General features: G+C 50.0%; 2 long non-coding RNA genes across 4 annotated transcripts in view; one reads left to right on the top strand and one right to left on the bottom strand.

Annotated features, from left to right (window-relative positions):
* Nucleotides 1-2,072: 2,072 nt before the first annotated feature.
* LOC107147069 overlaps nucleotides 2,073-18,182 on the bottom strand; it is a 16,432-nt gene continuing 322 nt past the window's right edge. Inside the window, exons 1-6 of one of the 3 annotated variants that reach the window (XR_001504108.2) lie at nucleotides 17,937-18,182; nucleotides 16,801-16,866; nucleotides 14,706-14,839; nucleotides 12,280-12,517; nucleotides 6,215-7,769; nucleotides 2,073-3,743 (exon numbers count right to left, since the gene is read on the bottom strand). The exon at nucleotides 17,937-18,182 is cut by the window's right edge and continues 322 nt beyond it. This is a non-coding gene — a long non-coding RNA (uncharacterized LOC107147069). Of the gene's footprint in view, nucleotides 7,770-12,279; nucleotides 12,518-14,705; nucleotides 14,840-16,800; nucleotides 16,867-17,936 lie in introns of all 3 variants that reach the window. The other 2 variants (XR_007342758.1, XR_007342757.1) reach the window with 2 other exon arrangements.
* Nucleotides 14,725-17,689, top strand: LOC125612389. The gene is made up of 2 exons (XR_007342759.1): nucleotides 14,725-14,854; nucleotides 16,448-17,689. It is a non-coding gene; the product is annotated as an uncharacterized LOC125612389 (long non-coding RNA).

Here is an 18,182-nt window from a genome sequence, read left to right as displayed (position 1 = left end):
GCAATAAGGTCAATGGAATTATTCTGAATGCATCTGTTTGTTTCAGGGAAATGTATCAGACGAAAGAGAAAGGATCATTTCCGTTTTCTGTGGAAAGCTTATTTTGAAAAGAACCTGCACATCACACATAATTTCCTCATGATCTTCCTGAATTCCAAAAAGGGAAGCACAATTGCTAACATTTTGTTTGTTTTTTTGTCATAGACTATTTTTAGACTGGATAGAATGGCAGAGTGTTTTTTGCTTTGTGTAGAATTCACACTTCATTGAGACCTGTATAATCACCAGTGTTGAGATAATATATCTCTTGGGTATCTGTGTGCTTATCTCTATATATATACCTCCATGTCATAGCATATTACGTTTCTGATGTATTTATTATAGCTGGGATTTCTTTGATGCTGAGTTCTGGATACAAGTAATTATTAAGAGAAAATAGAGAAAATATGACCTCTTTATATAAGATGGTTCCAGGAAGAACTTGTAGAAAAAACAATGATTGCTTAGAATAAGGATATTGTTAAGATGTTATCTATATTATGGAAGCTTTGTGCAACCTCTGACATCATAAGTGAACCTAATATTTTGTGATTATGTTACATTATTTTCCTTTCATCATTTTTTATCTAATATCTTGTCCATGTGTTGTCAACTGGCCACATTTAACACTTCTTTTTTTTTAATATTTATTCACAATGCCTTTATTTCACTCATTTATTTTTTACGTGGTGCTGAGGATAGAACCCAGGGTCCCGTGCATGCGAGACAAGTGCTCTACCGCTGAGCCACAACCCCAGCCCCATTTAACACTTCTTGAAGGTAGTTTTCAGCCAGGTGGGATGGTGCATGCCTATGATCTCAGGGATGAGGAGGCTGAGGCAGGAGGATGGCAAGTTTGAGGTCAGCCTCAGCAACTTAGCAAGACCTTATCTTAAAATAAAATAAAATGGTCTGGGGATATGGCTCAGTGGTAAAGTGCCTCTGGTCCAATCTCCATTTTTTTTTTTTTTTCATTTTTCAATCTGAGTGACTCCAACTTGACTGCCCCCCTTTTTTAACATGAGTGTTGTGAAAAAATGGGTAATGAGGAGACTGGCCTTATTAGATGCTAAAACAAATGATAAAGCAAAATAATTAGGTACTAGAGAAGGTTCAGACAGATAAATAAAAGTGATTAAAGACAAAGACCCAATTTAAATACGAATTTAACAATAAGTTAGCATTTCAAAATAGTTGGGAAGAGTTATTCACTAGGTATTGTTGGGACAGCTGGTTGACCATGGGTGGGAGGGGAGAGTTGGCTCCTATTCCACTTCGATCCAAGACTTGAACATAAAAATAAAATCATAAAAATACTAGCCAGGTGTAGTGGCACACGCCTGTAATCCCAGTGGCTCTGGAGGTTGAGACCGGAGGATCACAAGGTTCCAGGCCAGTCTTAGCCACTTAGTGAGATTGTTTCAAAATAAAAAATAAAGGCTGGGGATGTAGCTCAGTGGTTAAACACCCCTGGATTAAATCCCCAGTATCCCCTCCCCTCAAAAAATCATAAAAGAACTGTTGAAATCGGTTAATAAGCCAGGCATGTGCCATGCACCTGTAGTTCCAGCTACTTGGGAGGCTGCAGCAGGAGGTTTGATTGAGCCCATGAGTTCATGACTGAGCAATATAGTGAGATCCCATGCGAGCATGCGCGCAGGCGCGCGCGCGCGCACACACACACACACACACACACGCACACTGGGAGGAGGAAGGGCTTAACATCCTAATAATTCTGCTGAACTGGAAAAAATACAAGCACACAAAACTTAGAAACTATAAAAGAAAAATTTCATAACCATAAGAAGGGGTCCCTTCCTATGTTCACGGAGCCACCTTCTGCCCATGGTCTTTTCCACCTGGTCACATCCTGGGAGCAGGCAGGAAGGGGACCAGATAGGGAGAAGCAACAAGGGTCATGGTCCAGAGGCTGCTGCCTTCAAAGTATTTTGAAAACACAAATTCTGCTTGTATCTTATTTGTCATGACTGCCCTGTTGCTGAAATGGGGGAAGAGATGGAATTTTTTTTTTCACTTTTCATGTATAAAAAGTGCACAAATTACAGATATAAAACTTGATGGATTTTCCCAAGGTGAGCATGTCCACCTGGTCAGTAATCCAGAACAATGCACAGAGCACTCACAGCCTCCTGGTACCTCCCCACGTGCCCCTCCTGTGTCACTAGAGAAGGTATTTTTAATAGGCACAGTTTCACTGTAACCAAAATTGAGTTCATGAAGGGAATGAGAACTAAATAACCAGCAATCTGTAGAAGCCATCATTTTGTATATCTGCTCAAAGGCAGTCTTTAATTCTTCTTCCAAAATCTTTCACCCTCAGTCCAAGTAATTGTCTTGTCCTTTGAGAGAGAATGGTCCATACTTATATTTTCCACAATTTTATATTGTGAGAAGGGACCAGGAACAAGCTGACATCCAAACAGGGTCTTCCACAGCAGAGGGAGCAAAGAGGCCGCGCCGAGGGGGTCGCCAACGCTGGCCAGGCCATGAAGACGGACACACCCCAGAGCACTGTCTCAGGGACCCCATCCCTTAAGTGTGGTAAACATGGAAAAATCTGCACTTCAACTTTTTAGAAGTGAGATAAGGTCCAAGTAAGACACGCGTGGCCAAGTCTTGGGTAAGGATTCCGGATTTATTCAGTGTTACAGTTTCATATCGGAGAGAACAGCTTTGACTGTTGTGAATACAGGCAATTTCCTTGGGGCTCCAGTCCTTTTGAAATAACACTCATCTTGTAGAGAGTGGGTGGGGAGAGGCATCTGTCAGCACCCCCCCACGGCACTGGCTATGTCACATGCAACAGAAACTACAGATGTGATAAAATGTGGGAGGGCTTTCAGAAAGCAAAGCTCATTCAACGTCAGAGAATTCACACTGGAGAAAAACCATATGCATGTGATGAATGCAAACAAACGACTGTCTTTAGATAGTGCTTGGCACCAGCCAGACATCTGGGAGTTTGCAGCAGAGAGGGGTCCTGGAAGCATAATGGAGGAAGAGGTGGCTTCATCAGAGTCCTGTCCTTGGACAATACCAATGGACTCAAATGGGCCTTATGCTGGTCAGGTGTCATGAATATGGCAGACTGTCTAGGGGTAGCGTGGCTGCGGGGACATTAGGTCACCCTGGAGAGAGGCTAATGGGTAGGATCACATGGGCCTGCTTAGCTCTTTCTCATCATTGGGGGATTCACAGGAGAGAGACGCCGTCTTTGAGAGATGAGCGCACTCTAGGTCAGTCATCAGGCTACTTCATACTGGAGAAAAGTCTTGATGAGCAGCAGCCAGGGGAACAAGTGCCTTTGGTCTCAAGAGTTTCAGAGGCTCTTTGGTGACTCCCAGGGACATGCAGGGCTCACAGAATGCTCTGATGTGTTCATCCTATCACAAGGCAGGGGTTAAACTTTTTGCTTCATTCACTCCAACCAGGAATTTCACTCCTCTGGTTACAGGATTTTCTTTTTGGGCTATTCAGCCTGGGGCACAGGCCTGCATGCCTTGCGCAGGAGCACAGTACTGCACCGAGAGGGCCGAGGCTCAGTGACAGAAACTGGTGGTCACAACTTCTAAGACTGCAACACATCTGTGGCTGGGCTCCAAAGATTTGAAGAACTTCTATGGGTCACATCTGCACAAGATCATTCAGAGATGGGAAATGGGGCTGGTGGCTTTTCTCAGGGTCTGAATGCAGGGGAACAGTATGCATTGGTAAGACTGATTAAGAAGATGCCAGTCTAATCTTCGTTTTATATTTTTAAAAAGAGTTTCAAAAAAGAAGGGCTAGGGCTCTTGAGTTCAGCTTCCCATTTTCTAAAGGAAGAATGGGTACATTTCTTATGTTAAAAACACACAAAAGAACATGAGAGTTGGACCGGAAGGAAGCTTTCTTCAGTCCTCATTTACCAATTGCTTCCCCTCCCGCCAATCTAACTCCTCTTCCCAGATGGGCATTCTAGACGAGCAAAATACCCTCGCCTCCATTTTAATCCCCCAATTGCGTTAGAAATGACTCAGGTCTTGTGCATTTCTGAGGCCTGGCTTTGCACGGAGAGGACAAAAGTGGAGGAAAAAAGGGGAAGATGGAGGGAGAAGAGATGAGGAATAAGGAAACAGGGCTTGCCAGGGTGGCAACCGAGGGCCGCAGGGGAAATCTTACTCCTTGAGAACCTAAAGCATCAGGAAGGTCGGCAGGTGGGCGGGTCAGGGCCATGGTTAGTTCCAGGTGCTTAGGCTTCTTTCTGGCTGGTCCGCCGAGCCCTAGCATCCACCTGGAGTCCTGGGCATCCTTCCCAGAATTTGTCCAACCTACCTACCATTTGTTCAGCTCAACTTCCTGTTCCTCCCATGGCTTCCTGAACCTTGCTTGGGCTTTGGATCTTAGGCATTAACCCCCCCACTGAACTTGATCTTCCTCAAATTCGTTATTGAGCCCCAGTTTAGAAGACTCATGCCCATACATGTGGAAATGTCCTGAATATTTTTCTTTCCTTGTCTGTATCCTATAGGCCCTGGCAGTTGGAACTAACAGCTGTGTGAGCTGTGACAAATCCTGACTTTTATTTCCTGTCGTATGAACAGGACTTCTCATGTTAACACTCAGGGCGAGTCTCCACTTGGAGCTCCAGAAAGAGCCATGTGCTCTAAGGGGCAGCTACGGGGATAGGAATGCTTCAGGCTGCAAGTAGCAGAAATCTGCTTAGAAAATAAGACTTTTAACTTACACAGCAACAATACTGGAAGTAGGTAGTTCCAGGATAGGTATAGTGGCTCAACCCTGTCATCAAGGACCCAGGCTCCTTTTGCCTGTCTGCTGTCACCTCTGCATGCTGGCCTCCCCCTTGTGCTTGCCGCCTCAGGGGCTCGGGCAGTCCCTGTCACTTCCCCTAAGTTATTAGCAGAATGAAGTAGCAGGCCCACTTCTAAGCCAACTGCAAGCAAAGGTAACAGCCAGTGCGGCTGCTGTGGTATCACCTGGGCGAGGCTGGGCCCAGGGAGCCACGGCAACAGGGCAGCTCAGGGCTGGCGGCTCTGCCCCGGCCTTCTGTCCTCTATGCACTTGCTCCAAACAAGGCTTGCTTCCCCTCCACGACCTTCTCCACGTCACGGTTTGCTTTGTTTCCTTCACTCTTTTTCCTCCAGTGTCACTGTGACTAACATTGGTCCATCCAGGCCCGGCTTGCCCTCATGACACCTGGTCACACACTACCTTTTTTGATTTCTGGCTCAAATTTACAAAAGGAGGAGCCTGACTAGTCTGGCTGCTTCACTTCCATTGTGGGGTCAGATGACTTCAAAGGTCGTTGGCCAGCTCCTGTTGGATCCTGGCCCAGTGAATTGTACGTACACACCGAGGCAGGGTCTCATGATGTGACAGTTACCTGGACAACAGAGGAGGGGGTGGAGGTGGACAGTGGGGCCTGCAGTGGACAGGAGCAGAGGCCATGGTTCTGAGAGCCTGGACAACAGCACAAGATCAGGCCACTCTCCTGGAGAAAGGCCACATGGAAGATGGTGGAGGTTCCAGGAATGTGAGTGAAAAGCCACTTTGGATGTTTTGGCCCTGTGGATGCTACCAGGGGAGGGATGGAGGAATCTACCTGGCAGACAGAAGCCGGGCCCCAGGCAGAGCCCCAGCTGGACCATCCCAGCCATCTCTAGAGTGGTCACTCCAGTGGAGGCCCAGACATAGCTAAGCACAAATAAACTGTAATGCCTGACCCCAGCACAAGCACATAACCACAGGTCGAGTCTGCCATGACCTGAGACTCCCCCTCTACTGGCACCCTTGGCAGAGGTCCTGTGGCTGCCAGGGGGGCACGTGCGGTCTCCCATGAACACAGCTTTCATAGGGACTGAAGCGCTTACCACCTCCTGGGCCTGGTCTCCTGGAGACCTTTCTGTGGCTTTGACAGGCTGAAGAACAGATGTGGAAACAAGACTATTCCAAGATGGCCAAGGACCGAAAATGGGCTGGCATTCCAGCAAACGGAATTAAAAATCCTACAATGGGGAAACCCCAAACTTTTAACAGCACGGGCAGGAATTGGGCTCTAGCTCTACTTAGTAGCTGCATGACCTTGAGCAAGTGATTCAACCTCTCCACATCTTATTTCCTTCATTTGTAGGGTAAAATTAGAAATAAAAATACCTACTACAAAGGGTTGTTGAGAAGATTAAATGGGATTCTGCTCACGGCGTTCTCGGCAGAGCAGGCCTGCGAGGAGACATCACCAGGCTGGCTTGGCAGCTGCGGTCCTCGCGATGGGGATGGGTGGGGCCTCTTCACCACTCTCCATATAGACTCAACTTCTCGAGCAACTTCCCAGAGGCCTTGCACCCTCTGTGAGTGGCCTTTGCCTCCTTCAGGGGGCCCTGGTTTAGGATCCCCCCTGCCCCCCAAGCCTTTGCTCCTCGGATTATCCACTTCAATCTCTTGTCTTCATAATTTCATAAACTGCTTGGGACAGTTATTACAAGAGAAATTTGAGAGAATATTCTGGAGACTTACTATAAATGACACACCATCTATAAACTTTCAGGTTGAGAGAATATTCTGGAGACTCACTATAAATGACACACCATCTATAAACTTTCAGGCTAGAGAACGTAGAGCTGGTGCCTGGCTGTCCCCTCTGGCCCAGAGGCCAGTGGGTGAGCAGGTGGCCCCTGGTGGGCCCAGGAGGGGCAGCTAGCTAGGCACACTCTCCTCTCCTTAAAGCTCCATGGCCCAGGATAGGCTCACCAAGCCAAAGGTCACCTGGGTAGAAAATGTGTTTCTAGAAAATGCAGTTGCCACCACTAAGGATGATTTCTTACTGTCCCTACAGTTTTAACTTGCTTTTAAAGAAAGTTAGTGGAGAACTCCTAGGCTACACAAAAACACAGACTTAAGCAGTTTGTCCCATTTTTCAAGGGGGAGAGAGAATTTGCAATTAATAAAAGATAAAGGGACTTTCCTGTACTTTGTGCCTGGGACCTAGAATTTAGCCACATACCATGGGATGATGTACTCACAGGAGGTGGAGAGGACCCAGGTGGGATGAAAGCACAGTCATCCTACTTCTGCTCTCCTTGTTACTCCATGAGCCCTGGTTGTCAGGTGTCAGGAGCTAAAGAGTGATTACTCCAAGGCAGACACTCTGCAAACAGCTACCTATTTGCTGAACCAGGCACCGTGAAGCAGGGACAGGCCCAAGACACAGCTCTGCCCGCAAGGAGCTCCAAGTTCACGTGGAGGAAGGTCCTGAGCTAGTCATACTTAACCAGGGTGCTGGGATGGGCGGCTTTCCCACCGAATGAATTCTGGCTGTTCCCTGCCTGTCCTTTCCCAGGTCCCTCCCAGGCCCAGCACAACATATGGCAAATAGTTACATCTCTCCGGCACAGCTGAGGCAATGGGGACAGATGGCCAGCCACCTGATGGTCTCTGGGGCTACCTTGGCTAGCCTGCCTTGTGGTGGGCTGGAAAGGACGGCAGTAAATACAAGGTCACCTTTTGCCCCGTGTGACCAGAAGAGAATTTCAGCCATCCCCAAGAAGGAAGCCGCGCCTTCAGCCAAAGGCACATCCCGGACCCTCTGCTCAGAGGGCGGCACCATAGCCCCACGCAGCTTCCAAGCCCCACCACGATTCTGAGGTGTCAATGCTTGAAGGTGCTGGGGAGGATCCAAGGGACACAATGTGGCTCTTCTTCAAAGAGTTTTAAGTCTGTTTGAGGAAAAAAAAAAAAAAGGTATAAATAGACCACGGAGGGCGAGCCCGGCCTGAGTGCTATCTAGCCTTTATGGGCAGTGACTCCACAGGAAGGTGGGGAAGTGGAACTCCAGGTTCCAGCATTCCAGGGAGGCTCCAAGGGAGCTGTGCCATTTGGGGAGGGCAGAGAAAGGGAGTGGGGGGGGGCAGCATTCCAGGGGCACTGCTGTTCCTGCCAGGCTGCTCCCCTGCCCTCTCCCCTCTGGCTACTGCAGTCAGAGGCTTGAGGGTCCACGCACACTGGTGGAGATCTGTCTCAGAAGCCGGGGCTTGGGACCCTCGCTTCCCAGGGTGCCATCACGGCAGGAGGCTCAGGCTGGGCACACACTGTCAACACACTGTCTCCTGCCAAGGAGGATCCTGGGGCCATGTGAAAGGACAGGGGCTGGGATTTGGAGGAACTTTACGATAGGGAAGACAGTTCCAGGAACTGCAGACGCTGAGCCCAACCCTGATCTGCTGGCAAGCACGTGGCCCAGCATATGGCCAGCACTGGCAGGAAAGCAAAGAATCCACAGAGCGAGGAGATCTTTGAATATTATGAATAAGAGAAAATTTCCATTCATCCCCAATTCAGACGAGAGGCTCCCTATGAATAGCACCAATGGGGAAGCTCCGAGGCCAGCACGGGCACATCCGGCACAGAATAAGCGGGAACCTACGTCAGAGCTCCGCTCCGGGGAGTCACACGGGATAACACGCACATCCCAATGAAGGGCTCGACGCTCCCAGAGCGCCTAGGCGCGGACCAACACTGGAAGCCAGAGCTTCTGAATGGATGCATGGGGTGGGGACCGTGAGGGAAATCAGCTCTTATTCATCTGTGGAAGATTCCGCAGGAGACAGGGCGGATACTCATCATGGATGACAAAGCTCCCACCTCCAGACAGGGAGGCCAAGGAGGGGCCTGAGGAGGACAGCAAGGGGGGCTCAGAGCACCTGTGACCTCAAGTGTCCACACGAGAGGGCACCGTGGGGAGGGGCGGGGTTGGAGCATGGTCCTGTTGGCACCTGGGTTTCTAGCAGCAAATGGACTTTGGCTGTAAGGATAGCAGACACCTCTGACAGCCCAGCGGACGGCGTGGTCTACACGCAGGCTCCTCAGGGGCCACTCGCAGGGGAGCCCAGGCTGCACTGGGCAGAGGCAGAGTGGGCGCGGCCCGCCATCTCCCCCCTCCCTTGCTGCTCAGCAAAGCCCAGGCTGTGTCAGTCTCAGCCTTACGAGAGGTCCTGGTGCCTGCACCTTCGAGTATGCTCTGCTTGGCTTGTAACAGGGGAGGCCACCTCCCATCCCCCGGTGGTGACTACTGGCCCGCTCCCCGGGCTGCTGCTCTCGCTGGCCCACTCATCACCAGACAGCCACCTTTAGAGAATTTGCTCTGCCCAGGGCCTGGTCCCGATACTTGTCTGAGATCCATGACAGGGAAGAAGGAGGCATGAGTGGCAGGTGGCCTGGGCCACCTAGGGGAAAAAGAGGGAGGTCAGGAAACAAAGAGCAGCCCTGAGATGAGAGGGGTGTCTGTGTTCCAAGGATCCAGAAGGGGGCTTAGGCAGGGGCAGCGCTGGGAGGGAGGGACAACTGTGACTCCATGGCTGTCTCCTGTGTCAGGCTGCATGTGATTTGTCACCGGACCTTGCAGAATGAGTGCCACTGTCTCGTTACTTTACAAATATAAGAAATAAGATAGGCACAGCTGGCAAGTGGCAGTTAGATCTGTCCTAGGCCAAATCCCTCTGTCTTTTCATCACTGTAAGAGAGAGACTGGTCCTTCTGCAACACTGTCCCTGGGGATCTATTTCCCATATCTTAGGGGACAGTGAGGGGCACTGGTGGGCCTCGAGGACAGGGGGAGGAAGGAGAGAAACGAGCTAGCTTTTGCAGACTCTGCCCCTGGAACACAAAGGCTCTCCCAGCCATCCCCCAGTCCCTGGAGCACCAGGCGCTGTGCTGAGGAGCCGGATACGGGAGGGAAACCAGACCATCAGGGTCCCTGCCCTCACGGAACTTCCCCTCCAGAAGGAGGCAGACAGTGAAGTATGTCCTGCATTTTGAAAGAGGAAGCGTGGGCCTCGCGGAAGCGCAGAAGAGAACTCTGTGACTTGCGGGGCTGAGAAAGACTTCTGGTGAAGTGCTGGCGAAAGCCTGCCAGGGAGAAGCCTGTGGGAGGGTCTTCTGCTGACAGGGCAGAGTGACAGCAGCCGTAAGAAGGCCAAGGTGGGAGGGGAAGGAGAGAGCGGGGAGCCCAGACTGGTCCTGGGAAGCCAGGGCAAGGTGGTGGGGGTGCGGAGGTACGTGGCATGGCCTGAGCAGCTTTGTCATTTCTCTTGCTTGAAGCCCAAGGCTGTAAGATGAGGGGAGACCTGTATGGTGTCAAGTTCTAAGAGTGAGTCTATGAATTATTTTCCTCATGAAGCAAAATTTCCAACAGGTGCAGTGAGCAGAATAAAGTCAGGAGTGACTGGGTGACCCTGATACAGCGTTGCTAGATCCTGTAACCAGCCAAGACCCATCTGGGGACGAAGGGTTGGTGTCAGGGTCTCTGGTCCACGATCACGGACTAACATCCCCCCCTTGTGGCCAGGAGTGGCACTGCCCTCAAGAGCCGGAGGGTGGTGGAGGCTCCCTGGCAGAGAAAGGGACCTCCTCTAGCTCACAGGCTGCAAGCCCAGTGAGGTCCTGCCAGGCTGCAGGGGCTTGTGGACCTGAAATATTCCCTACCTTCCTCTTTTAGAGAAATATAACTAATGGGCAAAATAGATACACATATGCGCGCACACACACACACACTTACATAGGTATAAACAATCAGAAAAAGTGTTTGAAAGATACTTAAAGTGTTAGCAGTGATTCTTTCCAAAATGGGACTAAATCTTCACTTACCTATGCATTTTAAAATAACGCTGTTTTGAGCATGATTTTGTTGACAGTAGGAAAAATGAATGATGTTAGAAATGAAAGAGCAGAAATGAGAGAAAAGCAGCTCAAGACAGAGCGAAGGAGCCCGGGAAGCACCCGGCTCCTTGCCAAACCTGCTCATCACAGAATGCACATTCAGGGCCTGGGGTTGGGGACTGGGTTTCCAGAGGAACACTGCCCACTGTGCCTCTCTGTCATGTCCCTTGTGCCCCTCCAGCTCACACACACCCCACCTGTCCTGCTGAGGGAAGGGGACGACCTCTGATGTGCAGTCCTGGAAATGTTTCTGAACCTCTCTGAGGTTCCGGGGTGTCCTTTCCTGAGTTTCCAGGGAGAACAAATAAGCTATAAAATGTGCTGTGAAGATGCCGCACAGGCACAGGTTGGGCTCCACCTGAGAACTGGGCGGAGGGAAGCATACCTGCCCAACTTCACCTGCAAGCTGGGATCAAGTGGAGATCACGTGGGTGACCTCCCATTACACCTGCTGCCCCTTGAAACTGGGGCTGGACTTCTCTAACCCACATCAGTCCCTTTCAGTAACTCACTAGGTGACACACTCAGCTCAGCCACTAAGAGGGTGTCCTGGTTGTGATTCCCCTGCTAGGGAAGCGCAGGCTGGCTGGGGTCAACCTCTTCCCTCAGGGTGGGCCTGTTGTGGCGCTAGGCCAGGTGCAGTCCAAGGTGCGGGAGTGATACCAGGGCATGGACTGCACATGCTCACTGTACCTGGGACACAGCTGGGCAGATGGAGGGGGACAGTTTTTTGAAGCTACCTCAGCAGCCCAGCCCCAGGGAAGAGGCTTGAGGTTCACAGTGCTTCTGCACCACTGAGCCTGGGGAGCAAGGCTCACAGCCTTCTTAACAAAGCACTGGCTTATGGTGTCTCTTTACCATGTCTCCCATGTCTCTGGACTTTTTTTTTTTTTTTGGTACCGGAGATTGAACTCAGGGACACTCGACCACTGAGCCACATCCCCAGCCCTATTTTGTATTTTATTTAGAGACAGGGTGTCACTGAGTTGCTTGGCACCTCGCTGTTGCTGAGGCTGGCTTTGAACTCAGGATCCTCCTGCCTCAGCCTCCCGAGCTGCAGGGATTCCCGGCGTGCACCACTGTGCCTGACACGTCTCTGGACTTCTAAAATGCTTGCCTAAATGGCTGCAGCTGAGAGTTGAGACTATGGTGAGCTTGGAATTTCCCTACAGTTCCAAATGGGGTGTTTTGGGGGGCTTATATGAAACTTTTGCGTGTTTCCCACCCTCCAGGTAACTGCTGGGGGTGTCACATATGGGCCTAGTGAAGGCCTTTCCCCCACCACAAGCTTGCTGGCTTCTCTCCCTGGGCAAGGGGGATGCCCCTGGGAGGTGCTGCATCTCCCCTGTCCAGTGACAGCCAGCTACCTGTCAGGGCCACAAGCTTACACCTGAGGGGCTTCTCTCCCCTGCAGCACTCTGATAACGGCAGTCTGCTCAGACCCTGGCTCCTTGTGTGAAAGCAACGCTCTCTGCCTGTGCCACGCTCCTGACCTGGAATGAGGATGCTCACCTGGCTGCAGGCTACCTCTTGTCCCTGTCACAGCACCTGCCTTCTCTCTTCTGCTGGAAGATCTTGTCTTGGGGAGGAGAACTGCTTGGCTTCACCTCTGGGAGAGTCCCCAATGCCAGCTGAAGGTTCTGGAACATTCTGAGGCATTTCCTAGTGCCCACAGGGTCTGCGTGAGGTCCCTCATGGGGATCATCTTTCAGAAAGTCCCTGATGGGAGGGGAACTCCTTGTTCTCAGTCCTGAAAACAGAAAATTCAGTTGAATTTTATTTTTTTGAGACGGGATCTTGCTACATTGCCCAGGCAGGTCTTGAACTCGATCTCAAGTGATCCTCCCACCTTAGTGTCCTGAGTATCTGGAATACAGGTGTGAGCCACCTTACCCCAAAGGAAATTCAAATACACCTGTTTCATGTGCAATAAAAGACCATAAAAGCCACGTGTACTATAGATGGATTAAACTCATTATAGCCTAGAGTACAATGAGAGCTAAGAATATCCCCAGGTGCAGGGGCACAGGTGTGTAATCCCAGCCTACTCAGGAGGCCGAGGCAGGAGGATCCAAGTTGGCAAGATCCTGCCAGTAATAAAAATGAAAAGGGCTGGGGTACTTGTAGCTCAGTGCCCTGGTTCAATTCCTAGAACTGGGGCGTGGAGGCTGCAGTCAAGTCCTTAGTGACCACATTCAGCAGGCTGTAAACGTCACATGTGAGATTAGGAGTCACTTTCATTTTCTTTATGAGTCACATTTTCATTTTCTTATCTGTATCTTCTATATACAAGGAAAAAACACAAATCTCATTTTTTCGTTTCACAAGTCTGGGGAGAGGATGAGGAAGAAGCAGGGGACCGAGTGGGGGCAGGCAGGGAGGGGCAAAGTCCGGGAGGAGTAACTGGGCTCTGTGGCCACAGGCGCAGGCAGAGGGTGTGGCTGGCAGGTCTGAGGAGGCTGCGAAGGGGGGGCTGGTTGAGACCTCCAAGAGTTCTGGGCACCTCCAGAGCAGTAGGAAGGCAGGAGCTGTAGCCCAGGGCGGGCTGGGGAACTGAGGGAGGTCACAGAAGGAGCAAGGAAGGGAGGAGGAGACAGCTGGGCTCAAGGCCACGGTCCTGCGATGCACATGGAACTCAGGACGAGACCGAGTGATGGAAGCTGCCTTTCCTGTGTGTGCCCTGCAGTTTGCAGAGTGCATCCTCACACAGAAACTGAGGCTCAGAGAAGTGCAAGAAGCTGCCAGACTGCCCAGCTAGTACCCATGGGGCCAGGGCCTGCTGCCAGCCAGTGCCGGTGCCCATGTGGCTATACTTTGCTGGGTGGTAAAGGTCAGCAGGGCCGAAGCCAAGGGGGCCAAAGTCCCTTGACAACCAGAAAAGCCCAGACATCACTGATGACAACCAGGAGGGCCCAGACATCACCAATGATAACAGATGCTGGTCCCAGCACTGGAGCAGAGGGATCAGGTGATCACCATCAGATCTGTCCTGAGGGTGAGGCAGGTTAGCCGGGGTGGCTACAGGGCGCTCGCTAGGGCGAGCCCGCCCAGAGGTGTCCCAACAGCTTATCAACCCACTCATGCACTCTGTTCCCCTACCTCTGTGTCACATGGGCCCTAATAATGACAGAAGACTAGAACTTGTACAATGTGTCAATTATCTCTATGGTCAAACCACACTCCAAAGCGAAAGAACTTCAAGCCCCCTGGTGTAGGCTCCATGGACACGTCCAAATCTGGCTCATGTTGACTCGTGGTTCCTGACGCTCAGGCTGGGACCAGTGGGGGCTGCTGACCCGGAGAACAGGAAGCCCAGGGTTTTCACCTGTCTTTGCCCTGAGTGTTCAGAGTCTGCTCAGGAAGGGAGCACCGAGTGCTGAGCACTGGCAGCAGCAGAGACCAGCTGTCGGGCAACCTCCACGGACGAGGAGACAGAGCTCGCCCTGCCTCCCCCGGTTCAGGTCTCTTCTCTTCATTCTTGACCCCTCCCTCTCCCTGCAGCAGGACCCCCTCCATATTCCCCAAAAAGTGGCGAGATATTCCCCAGGGTTCCCTTCAAGCCTTCAGTACAGACTTTATGGAGGCAAGAAGAGGAGACGGTATTATCAGCGGAAGTCCTGATAGTCCCCACCACGGAGTGTGGCTTGACTAAGAAGCTACCAGAAGACAATTCAGAGGAGCTCAATGTTGTCCTCACTGTAACCTTTCAGGGAACAGAGGACACCGGTGCTTGTGGGTAACTGAGGAGAGGGCTGGCAGTCTCCCGGTGTCTCCCAAAGACCTCAGCGCCTCTCTGGTTCTGGATCTAAGGTCTGGTGCTAGTTGATGACCACGCTTAGCTCCAGCACAGGTCTGCAAGCTGGGATGTTCTGGCCTGCTTTTCTACACAGGAGGTCCCAGAAAAGGGACAAAGACCCCTGGAGGATTTTGTCCCTTACCATGAGCTCCAAGGGGGTGTGGCTCCCAAGATCCACATCCGAACAATGTCTGCCCTGGCGGAGGATTCTGGTGTTCTTGTGCCATCTGTCCCAGAAAAACTCCTGTTCTGGAGACAGTGAAGAAAACTGGAGAGCTGAAGGAAAGAAAAGTGAGTTGTTTTTTGTTTTTCTTTTAAGAAAATTTCTGTTTAGATCCCTCTCCCCCAGTGTGTTTCTTTAAAAACTACTATCTGGTTTGAAAGCAATATCTATTCATTGCAAAAAATAATTAATGTTACATCCTTATAAAAACACACAAAGAATGGGCTGGGAGCGACACTCAAGTGTAGAGCAGGTGCTTAGCAGCATGAGGTCCTGGGTTGACCCCAGCATTCCTCCAAGAGTACAAAAGGACTGTCCTTCATGATCCTATTTTGTAAAGAGTATTTAAATTAAATTTGATTCAACTTTTGATAAAAATCATGGTTGTATAATCAAAGTAGCTTTATTTTAAAGAAAACTGAATTTGGCTATACTGATACGATGACTATATTTCCTGGATTTTCCCATAAATGCTCTAATATCAAATATTCTGTCTAGTTGTTCCCAAAAGATATCAAAACAGTCCAGAAATTGAATGCAAATGACCTTCCCAAGAAGGCCTCTAAGGCTGGAAACAAGAATCCAAATTCTGTTAGGCCACTCATATTAAGTTTTCTATTGTGTAACTGACTGTCCTAGACATAGCAGCTTAGAGCAACCAACACTTATTATCACACACAGTTTCTGAGCATTGGCAACCTGGGAGTGGCGGAGCTGGGTGGTTCTAGCTCAGGATTCCTTAGCAGATTAAGGCTAAGATGTCTGCTGAAGCTGAGAATTTGTCTAAACTTTGGATCTGTGTCCCCGTGGATAACAAGTTTGGTAAGAACACAGTGGAAGGAGAACAGACCTCAGGGCCTTAGGGCTAGTCTCAAGGAATACAGAGGGTGTACTGAAGCCCTCATAGATGAGGAGCTGTGGCGAGAGCCCGTCAAGAAACAGAAAACCTGAACTCGATTCTGTATTGGGAAAGGAGAATATGTATTTTTGTTTCTGTAGAGAATTTAAAAAATTGAATAGTTTAAATAATGTAAAAGAAGCATACCCAGGGGCTGGAGCTGGAGCTCAGTGGTAGTGCTTGCCTCACATGCATGAGACCCTGGGTTCGATCCCCAGCATCACATAACAAAAAAATGCACAAGTAAAAATAAAGATATTGTTATGTCCATCTACAACTATAAAAATTATTTAAAAAAAAGAAGTATACCCAGATAAGAATGACATGGGGTGGGGGTGGCGCTGGGAAATTACCAAAGTCAAATTTATGCCCCCAAAGTAAAACAGAAGAGCTAAGAACAGAGAAAAGGTGTTGGATCAAAACAGATTTGGGGCAGTATGTGGTGGCACACTCCTGTGATCCCAGAGACTTGGGAGGCAGAGGTAGGATCATGAGTTCAAAACCAGCCTCAGCAGCTTAGAGAGGCCCCAAGCAACTCAACGAGACCCTGCCTCTAAATAAAATATTAAAAAGGGCTGGGGGTGTGCTCAGTGGTCAAGTGCCCCTGGGTTCAATCCCTAGTTCCAAAAAACAAAAACAAAAACAAAAACAACCAAACAATAGATTTGTTGTTAGTTTTCTTTAGAGGCCTAACCCTCTTTTCACAAATTAGTTTGCTCTTCTCCTGCTTGTCCTGCTCACTGTGCTCTGTACTTCCTTCCAGCATGAGTCCACTCATTGCCCAGGTTTGCTCCTTGCCCTGGGACTGGGGCTCCTGGGGCCAGATGGGCCACAGCTCCATGATGGGCTCCTTTTATGCCCTCCTACCTCAGCCATGCGGGCAGAGCACACCTTCTTGGGCCATTACAAACCGTCTACAGCTGTTGATGCCAGCTCTCCTCTGCAAGAATTATTCTGTGGCCGCATGCCCCCCACCCTGACTCCAGTCCCGTGGTATTTTTTCCTCCACCATCAAAACTCTATCCTACTTTTGAGGAACCTGAGAGACCAAGGACACCGTGCTGTACTCCCATTGCTGTGACCACTTTTGAAAGAAAAGTCCCCAAGGAGGCTCACTTGTGCCATGGCAGGGTCAAGTTTCAGAGAAGCTCCTCTTGAGTTCCTTTGTTTTCCAGAGACTTCCTGAAACACATAGAATACATTTTTTTTTAAATTAAAAAAAAAATTCGTTGGTTATGGAAATCTTCCATCTCACCGAAGCTGGGAACTCTCACTTGCCTGCCACCTGGTTTCAACAGCAATTCATTTTCTGCCATCCTTATTTCCTCCATGACAGACACTCCTGTGTGCCTGGAGTGTTTTAAAGGAAATTCCAGACATCAGACCTTATTCTTCCCAATGAATAACTCATATGGAGCACTGGCAGATAAGGATTAAAATGATACTTTATATTAAAAAGCATTTTGATGTAATGAGAGAAGAGAGAATAGTTTTATTTTTTGTGGTACTGAACCCAGGGTGCTCTACCACTGAGTTGCATCCCCCAGCCTTTTTTATTTCTTATTTTGAGACAGGTCTCACTAAGTTGCTGAGGCTGGCCTCAAACTTAGGATCCTCCTGCCTCAGCCTCCTGAGTAGCTGGGGTTACAGGCATGCATCGCCAGCCCAGAGAGAGAAAGTTTAGTGATCTTGGTGTATCATGGTTAGCTCCAACAATGACCAACACCTAGACAAGTATCTTTCCTTTACTCTCTCCCCTTCCCCCATTTTTGAAGCATTTTGGAAGCCAATATGACATCATTTCATTCATAAGATCTGCAAATATGTGCCTCTCAGGCATTTTCTTTTATTTTTAAAGCATAACTCCCAAAGTATTATGACTAAACAATTGAAGCAATAATTCCTTAATATCATCAACAATGTGCATGTCCCTGATTTAAAACAATCTTGGCTGTTAGAATCGCGATCCTAATAAAGTCCACATGTTGCATGTGGCTGAAAAGCCTCTCTCTCTCTTTTTTAATTTTGTATTTATTTGTTGAAATACTTCAGTTGCGGGTCCTTAGAATGGAGTGACACTCGACAAAAGTTTGAGCGCCTGTTCTGCGCCACGTGTTGCGCTCAGGCTGCAGCCAAAGGTGCGAGCGCACAGCCGCGGCCTGGTCTCCGGCTGGGGCAGATCCCTGGCTCTCTCAGACCCCCCTTTCCGTAATGACGGGCACGGGGTGAGGGTACGTGGAGGCGCCACTCACCGCCTCGGGGGAGCCCCACTCGGGGCTTCTCAGCTGGGGAGCCTGGGCGGGCCGGGGCTGAGCGCCGCCGACGCCTGCCCTTCCCCAGCGGCCTCCGCCCCTGACCCGGCCTCCCTCGCAACCATTCCGGGTTACAGGCCGAGGCAGCGCAGGAGGCCAGAAGGGCCTCACCGTCCGAGGGCTGGCCGCCGGCGCGCAATGGCCAGTGGCGAACGCTAACGGCAGCCGCTCGTCCTCCGGGCTCGC

Source organism: Marmota marmota, unplaced genomic scaffold (assembly GCF_001458135.2).
Source record: "Marmota marmota marmota unplaced genomic scaffold, marMar, whole genome shotgun sequence".
NCBI classification, from domain to species: domain Eukaryota; kingdom Metazoa; phylum Chordata; class Mammalia; order Rodentia; family Sciuridae; genus Marmota; species Marmota marmota.
This window is presented reverse-complemented; position numbering and strand designations above follow the sequence as displayed.